The 9,249-nt window shown below is 42.4% G+C and overlaps 1 long non-coding RNA gene across 1 annotated transcript; it reads left to right on the forward strand.

Moving 5' to 3' along the window:
* The first annotated feature begins 1,060 nt into the window (after positions 1–1,060).
* Positions 1,061–8,609, forward strand: LOC121007348. The gene is made up of 4 exons (XR_005780395.1): positions 1,061–1,152; positions 4,203–4,225; positions 6,600–6,848; positions 8,577–8,609. It is a non-coding gene; the product is annotated as an uncharacterized LOC121007348 (long non-coding RNA).
* Positions 8,610–9,249: the final 640 nt, after the last annotated feature.

Raw genomic sequence — 9,249 nt, forward strand, 5'->3', positions numbered from 1 at the left:
GACGTCTCTCCCTGCACCAAGTAGACTGGAAAATGGCAGAATCCAAGATGGCTATTTATAGGGCTGTGACATCACATGGGCTTGCTGGCTGGCTGCTGATTGGCTGCATGCATGGCATTGTGGGTGATCCCTCGTTCCCAGAGTTCTTTGCTCCATGTCCTAACATGTGCAGCAGCCATTTTAGGAAAAAATGTGATTCGTTACTACGAAGCGTGAGGAAATTTGGTTTCGGTGTGAAACTAATTTTTCCTGAAATTCGGATCTAATTCCACTTCGTCAACTTTGATTCGCTTATCTCTAATTGTCATCTTACTGTTACCGCCATTACTGTACCCATTGTGCTCCCCAATGGCCACAAACACTATACTGCAGAACTAATAGTGCCATATAGTCCTCCCCATAGTAATATGCTCCTAGACTGCCCTCAATAGTAATAGTCCCCACTATAGTATCCCCAATAGCAGCCCCATTAGTAGTAATGCCCTTTATATTGTGTCCAATAATAATAATGCTACCACAGTACCCTCAGTATTAATAATGCCACCATAGCGCACCTTTGACGAGATATAGCCGCAATGATATTCTTTCCAGGTTCGGCGTCCCACGTGTTAGTACCTTTGCCTTTCCTCTGGATAGCTGTGACTTTTGGATCTGGGGCTATTGAAACTTCACCTCAATTGGGTATTTATGGTGTTTCCTTCCGTTTCTCTTTAATGGATAGCAGTTTCATTTTTATTTATTTAATAAAAGGTTATGTCCGCGGCTATAGATATCGGTGTATAATTCTTTAGCGGGTCTTCCTAGATTGCATTTAATTTATACCAGATGCTTTTCAGAGTTTGCACACTCCTTCCTCAGTGGTATAAAATGCAATCTCTACGAAAGACCTTTTTCTAATTATCGTTGCATAGGGCGGGATTATTTAGAAATATCCGTTGGAAAATCCGCAATATGGGGAATGATAAAGGGAATGTTGTCAAATGTTTGTGGCACACATAGGGGTTGATTAAGTATAATTTGGTATGTAAATTGCAATCTCCGATCATACTCATTATGTGCAGTGCACTATGATTGGTTTCCACCCAGTCTTTCAACTGCTATAAAAGTAGCTGAACTTTTTCTGAACACTAATCACACGTCCTGCATCTACAGGTAGGTACTTAATATACAAATTTGTAAGCAGTTGTTTAAACAATATCATTTTCCCTTACTTTACAGTATATTAACATTTAAAGCTGAATATTGTTTTGCTTGTGAATGCTCCCAATTCCTGTTCCATTTGGGGCTAATTTGTAGGAATATTTAGTAAATCACTTGTCTGTTAAATGGGTATTACAGTAGAAAAAACTGTTGTTGTATGATCATGAAATGGTATAAAACAATAAACTAGCTTATACCCACCTTGCCAATCCCCCGTATCGGTCATTCCGATGTTGCACGGTACGCCACTGCGCTCCATTTCCTGCCTGCGGAATGCCACTCAGCCGTTTCCTGCCATGTCAAGACAGGAGCAGGAAGTGGAGAGCAGCAGGGATCTGGCCACCATCACAAAAGCAGTGACGAGGTGTCGGCAGAGTGAGTATAAGCTAGTTTACATTTTTTTAACAATTTCATGGCCGTCCAAGATACTTTTTTTCTTCTGGAATACCCTTTCAAAGTCCAGATTTTATATTATTATGGGTTATATGTGGGTTTAATGCAAATCTATTACTACTTGGCTTCTCTGTCATAAATTTGTATGTCAAAATCTATTGCACGAGCCAATCGGAATCATTTAATATTTAAAGGAGTGTGAGTATGTACGAATGTGCATGTGGATTCTCGTGTGGAAAATGTGCAGCATAATACAGTACCAGCTAAGCAGATGAGATCTTCATGTACACGGCCTGGAAATTGCCCTGTGGTGTGGATTTTGAAATCTGCAGCATGCCAACTGTTTTTTTTTGCGGATCGTCAGTGCAGATTTCACCTTTTGTAATGCAGGGTGAGAACTGTGTCAAATTTCATAATAAGACCTGCTTATCTGGAGCAGAAATGCAGAGAAAACAGCAGGAAAATCTGCATAAAGAACATTTCTTCTCAACATTTGACAAAAAATGCTGTATATTCATGGCCTCTAGGAGATTCCATTTACACACAACTCATTGTTCCAATATTACCAGAAACAGTTAAAGGAGTATTTGCTTAAAGGGGTATTTGCATCTAAACATTTGTGGCATATAACTAAGATATGCCACAAATTTCAGATAGGTGTGGGTCCTTCCTATGGAACCGGCTCCTATTTCGAGAGAGGAGCCACCAAAGTGAAGGGAGAACAGCCGCACATGGTCAGCTTGCTCTCCATTAGCTGCTTTGAGACATTTGAATATAGTGCTCGCCTATTTTTGGAACTCCCTTAGCGTTGAATGGAGGGTGGTTGCACAGGCGTGGCCGCTCTTCCTTCATTGAGGCTCTGTTCTCGAGAAAGGGGTGAGTCTCAGAGGTGGGACCAGCACCCATCTGACATTTGTGGCATATCTTAGCGATATGCCACAAATATTTAGAATAGTACCCCTTTAAAAAAAAACTATAGCTAAACTATACTTCACACTATGTACATTCAGATAAAGTGTAATACTTTTTTTATGGTAATATATCTAATATATAAAGCTGAGTATGTATGTATGTCCGCTAAAGGAATCCCCACCGTCGCATTTACAATCACAAAATTTGGGGAAAGTCATAGACTATGTTTTGAGTGGAGATTTTCCCCCCTACGCTTTGCAATTATTTGCCATAAAATATGCTTAGTAACCTAACCGCCAAACTACAGAAACCATTGTCTGTTGGCAGTTAGCCTGGATATTCATCAGGTTGCTTATAGCAGCCAATCACAGCTCAGCTTCTGTTTTGCTACAGGTCATTAATATGAGCTCTGATTGGCTACTATAAGCATCGAAGGACAGTTTTAGTATAAGACAGCTTATGTGTGAGTTAATATGATTTCAATTGCGACACTTAGCCAACATTGTTGTAGAGGCCGATGTAACTGACATGACCTTAAGTGTATACTAATTCTGTGGGGTTTTATATACTGTCAATTAAAGACAATAATGCCACATAAGAAAAGGAATTTGATTGGACGATTGTCAGGCCACTCTGGAAGTAACTGTTAAAGGGGTGGGCACTGTGGCGGTCACTGTTAAGGCAGCAGGGTACTGTGAGGTCACTGTTAAGGGAGCAGGGTACTGTGTCAGTCACTGTTAAAGGGGCATGCGCTGTGGAGGTCTCTGTTAAAGGGGCAGGGAATGGTGGAGATCACAGTTAAGAGGACTGTCCCCTATTGTGGTCACTGTTAAGGGGCGGGGTGCTGTAGAGGTCATTGTTAAGGGGGGCGGGCCCCTGTGGAGGTCACTGTCAAGGGGTTGGGGTTCTGTGGAATTACTGTTAAAGGGGCAGTCTGCTGTGAAGGTCAAAGTTAAGGGGGGTTGGCTTCTGTGGAGGTCCCATTTTAAAGAGGTGGCGCACTGTGGGGGTGGGGTCAGTGTTAAGGGGTGGATTGCTGTGGAGGTCACTGTTCAGGGAGCGGGATGCTGTAGAGGTCATCTCCATTCACAGTAGGTATGCAATTTAAAGTACCTGTTCTGTTAATTATGAGTCCCTGATGTACCAGTAAAAAGCCTAACTGATCAAAACATAATCTCGTTTGGAATAAATTGTAGACATTTGAATTGCTTCCTTAACTTAAAAGGGTTGTCCCATCACAGACCATGGGGACATATCGCTAGGATATGCCCACATTGTCTGATAGGTGCGGGTCCCGAGAACAGAGCGTGGAAAGGTGGTGGAGGGTACACTGCGCATGCACAGTCGCCCACCATTCATTTCAAAGGGGCAACTGAAAATAGCCAAGCGCTGGCTCGGCTATTTTCGTCGGCCCCATAGAAATGAAGGGAAGCGGTGGCCACGCAAGTGCGGTGTGCTCGCATTCACTTGTATGGGGAGAGAGCTTGGTGGTGGCTGGACCCTGGGAAACCTGGGGTCCTCCTGCCACCACTCTCCACACTCCGTTCTTGGTGTAGATGCGAGTCCCAGAGGTGGGAGCCCGCACCTATCAGACAATGGGGCATATTCTCGCAATATGCCCCCATTGTCTGTGATGGGAATACCCCTTTAAAGTATATCTAAATGGATTAATGTTTTTTTTTTTTTTTTTTTTACAGGTGCTCCACCATGTCTTACCACAGTGAGTTACTTATTATCAGACTTATTGACTCCACATTTTCCTTCATCTAACAAATGCTTCTAAACTCCAACTTCTTGTATTTTGCTTGCTGCATTTTTCATTGTGTTTATGACAGATCACACTATTAGCACAGACACTTTTGGGTCATTAATCAAACTAGTGCAAAGTAGAACTGGCTTACTTGCACATAGCAACCAATTAGATTCCATCTTTCATTTTTGACAGCTTCTTTGGAAAATGAAAGGTGGAATCAGATTGGTTTCTATGAGCAACTAAGCCAGTTCTACTGTACACTAGTTGGATAAATGACCCCATTTTTTTCTTACCCATCTTTCTTCAGACCTCCACCAATCAGACACTTATTCCCTCTCCTTTTGTAAATAAGAAATTAATATTTGTAGTCAATAACTGAATTGGTGCTTTCCTCCGGAACATTTAGTTTTTTGCGGGGGTTGATCCACCATTACAGAGATACCCTGCACAAACTGTATATGTATTGGAAGTGGCTTGCCATGGGGAGACATCCAAAGCTTGTCTCTTGGAGTGGAGTCTTTCTCCATAACTCTGACACTGTCCAATCGTAGACGGACAACATTGGAGCTGTCAAGCACAGCCTGATCTCATGACATCGTCCATAGCTCATGAGAACACGCATTGACAAGGGCTGTTTTTGGTCAATGCTGCTAGACTTCTCGCTTCTCCTCTCGCTTCTGATCCGGACTTCTCACAGAGTGGTCTCATGAGATAAAGAAAATCTCGATAAATTATACTGTGCACAGTTTGCAGGTTTTGACCTGGTGACAGGTCCCTTTTCAAGTGAATGTATACCCTTGAATACAATCAGTTTTAATGTCAGTAGGTTAAAGTGGTCTGATCCTGTGTTCCAAATCCCTGTTAAAGGGGTGGTCTGGAACTTATCTACTGACCAGTTTACTACTGTGCTCCCATTCAAGTGGATGGAGCAGTGTAGTTCCAGTGTCTGGTTCTAGGGACAGGGCTTCTGAAAGCAGTTTGTGCTAGGATTTGGACCCGGATGGAAAGATCACTTTTACACTGCCTAGTCCAGTCAAAGTGCAGAGAGGGTGGCAGTTGCAGAGAGACCAGAGCCCCTAGGTGTAATAACAACGCTCCCGTTGCTCCTAGAGGTGCATTCGCATATATTAAAACATAATTTTTCTTAGCAATGTGGGCACATATGAATATGGGACCAACGCAGATGCCTTTGGCTGCCGAACACACATGCAACAGATCAGCCAATAAAATAGGTACAAAACTGCTGACAGATGCCCTTTAAGGGTATTATCCAGGCCTGTTCCTAAAAAAAGTCTCTTTCAGCTAATCTGTGGGTGAAAAGAAGACACTTTCAGCAGTACTTACCATTCCATAGCTTGACTGGCTGCTGGCTCTTCCTCTGACGTTGCGACTTGTTCCTCTTTTTTTTCTGTTCAGCTACATCTACGGTATGGAGCTGAATAGGAAGAAAGAGAAGCACATATGGCAAAAGATAATAAGACGATGTACAAGAGGCATTTTTTGTGGGGGAAAAAAACATCTCAGTATTTATTTACATTTAAGCAAACTTGCTGGTTGAATAAAAGTAACTTTAGGTCAAAATTTGCCAGGGGTATGAATAATTATGGGCAGCACTGTATGTACATATTTATACACAGTATATATTTGTAGGATGAGATTTATAATAATGTGTAATTTATGCATTTAAACCTCTGTTCTTTCTGAGCTCAGTTGTACATGGGAGCCATCTTATCAGTGACGGACAGCTATCTCTGTATACACACTTACACAGAGAATGCTATCAATAACTGATAACACCTCCCCCGTGTACAGCTGAAGTCATAAAGAGGACAGATTTAAATGTATAAATTACAAGTTTTAGTTTTACAAGTATAGGCCCGGAAAACCCCTGTAAAGATGAGTCACTTAATGAACCCGTATATGCTTTTATACTTTTGTATGAAGGCCAATCAGTTCTAATCTAAACAAAGCACCAAAATTCTGTTTTATATAGATTTGTGTCTAAAATTAGTTTGAAGTTCCAAAAATACTATGGACATTAATTAAGGATAAATTGAGAGCAGGCAAAAGGTATCCATTTTTAGGATGGGGGAATAAGGTCATTGAATGTAAATCAGCTTTCTCAGGCATTTGCTCTGTAACATTAAAAATTTTCATGGCTGAACCTTAGCGAACATACACATTGGAAACTTAAAGGTTGTAAAGAGTAGCTAAGGAGCAATTTACGGTTTAAAAAAAAAGTAGCACTGCAAATCAAACCTACTGTCAAACTGGCCTTATTGCAACCTTTTAATATAATCACATATTGCAGTGCTTATTCTAGTATCAAATTATGTTTCAGGACCAAACCCTAACTATTACCCAGGATTTCACAGACCCATGAATACACATCCTTGGGGAGGACATCACGCACCACCAAATAATTATTATCATGGGCCTATGCCTTATCCACGTAATAACTACCGGCACAATGACTGGAGCCCCAACTATCACTGGAATAATGGTAATAATCGACACCCTGGACACAATGGACACAATGGACACAATGGACACAATGGACACTAGTGTGCACAGCTTAGCCACAGCAAAGGTGAGTTTAACATCATTAAGCAGGCATCTGCCACAACCAAGGCAATAATTGTATGACCTGATATTTTCAGTTACACCCCCTTCCCACACACACACACACATTCTGCAGGGCCAGCAAAGGGAAGATGACTTACCTGCTTCCCGGGACTGGCTCCTCACTCCTTCTCTTGGCCGGCAATGCTTCTTTCGGTTCCAGCGTTGTCAACATCCGGTTTGACATCATCGCAGCCAATCACAGGCCATGGTGGTGTCAAGCTTTCCTTGCAACCATGTGAACATTTGTGATTGGCTATGGTGATGTCAAACTGGATGTTGACATCGCTGGAGCCCAAAGGAACATTGGAGGCTGACAGAAGAAGGAGCGGGGGCTGGCATCAGGAAGCAGGTAAAATCATCTTCCCTTTGCAGGTCCTGCAGATTGGGGGGGTTGCCAAAAACCTCCCCATTCTTGCACAACCCCTTCAAAAGGGGTTTTCCGGGGCCCACCAGGTCCTTCAAACTCACCTTCATTACACATAACATGCTTGTAGTAGTTTGCAATATACTTACCATCCCAAAATTGCGTGGATGGACCGCTTGGGGCATAAAGTGTATTTTCTAAAAATCCTGCTTCCGTCGACCTCCCATTCTGTACCAGGTTTCCAGCCTGCGGTATGGATGGCAGGGTTGGACTGTCCCTTCAGATTATCAGAGGATCCTCCAGTGGGCCCAAGGTCTGACAGTAATGGACCTTTTATAAAACAGGGCCCTTAATATACTATACACTGAAGGTGGACCCTCAGAATTATTTCCTCTGGAAGGTCAAAGGGATTTCAGTCTGACGCTGATGGATGGTATGTCACTTCCACTGTGGACGTGGCCAGAACTATTCATGCCCCTGGTGCATGCGCAGATGAGGTGGATTCAGGAGTTTGTGCAGGGAGAGGAATAGTCCTGGTCCCATGTACAGCAGAAGTGACTTCCCATCCATAGCTTAAGCCAGAAACATCTGTGGAAGCAGGATTTCTGTTACGTGACTGGGTTGCCAAGTAGCTGATGCACACAACTTTCAATGGTAAGTATATTACAAACTTTCTTCTACAGGAGAGAGACTTGTGATTGTGGTGGATTTGCATTACTTGATGGGTCCCAGAAAATACCTTTATAAAATGCGCTTGTGTCTAGCGATTGTTGTTGCATGCTTGTTATGACACTCCCTGGGTGTTCTTTTGGATATCTCTCAGAACAATTGTTACCAGTTCCGGTGGTCACACATGCTCAGTAGCTCAGCTCCACTGCCCAGATACTGATTCCGGCCACCAGCACAGGACAAGCTGAACCGGCTGCCACCAATTTTTTCACCTCTCGAAAATCACTTTAATGTGTTTAATGTATGAATAAAAAAACAAAGAAACAGAAAAAAATAAAAAAAAAGATCAAAAAACAAGATCCCACATATTTAGCAATGTGTAATTTTCTCCATATCCTTCCTATTTCTAGTGGTAAAACAGTCAGCTAAGAGGGAAGGACATGGTTCAGAATTTGTTGTGTATATGTGAACTTTGAAGAATTAGAAAAAGGGAATATAAAGGCAAGGTGCATTTTTTGTGTATTTTCTTCATGTACCGTCCAAAGGGACTTATTTTGGAGTGCATGTTCTTGGAAGAGGCAAAACATCTTATCATACAACTATGTTTTACTATATATATATTCAAATGTGTACTTACTGTAATTTTCCTTTCATTTATAGACTGAACCTGGATACTCAACGAATGTTCATGGCCAAAAAAAAGCACAGTTTCTGGTTACTTACACAAATTTCTGTATATAATTGCTCATGCATGTGCATCATTCCTCTTCTACATACAGTACTTGCATTACTTACGTTAAGGCTATTTTCACATTAGCGGCAGGACAGATCTGACAGGCTGTTCACCCTGTCGGATCCGTCCTTCTGCTATTTCGCCGTGCCGCCGGACCGCCGCTCCGTCCTTTATTGACTATAATGGGGATGGGGCGGAGCTCCGGCACAGCTTGGCAGTGCACGGCGAAAGGCTGCTGGACTAAAAGTACTGCATGTCCGACTTTTTAGTCTGGCGGCCTCTCACCACGAACTGCCGTGCTGCGCCGGAGCTCCCCCCCTCGTCCCCATTATAGTCAATAATGGGGACGGAGCACGGCGAAATAGCGGCAGGACGGATCCGACAGGGTGAACAGCCTGTCGGATCGTCCTGCCGCTAGTGTGAAAGTAGCCTAAATTTATCATCATTTTCTTTATCATAAAGCTTGAAGCGCATATTGTAATGAATAGAAATAAAGCTTGTCAGATAACACATAATAATGGCCTGTGTGTGATGTAATCAGCTACAGGTAGATCTAATGATTTTTTTTATTGCATTTATATATAATTTAAACATGGAAGA

Source organism: Bufo bufo, chromosome 7, assembly GCF_905171765.1.
Source record: "Bufo bufo chromosome 7, aBufBuf1.1, whole genome shotgun sequence".
In the NCBI taxonomy this organism is placed as follows: Eukaryota; Metazoa; Chordata; class Amphibia; order Anura; family Bufonidae; genus Bufo; species Bufo bufo.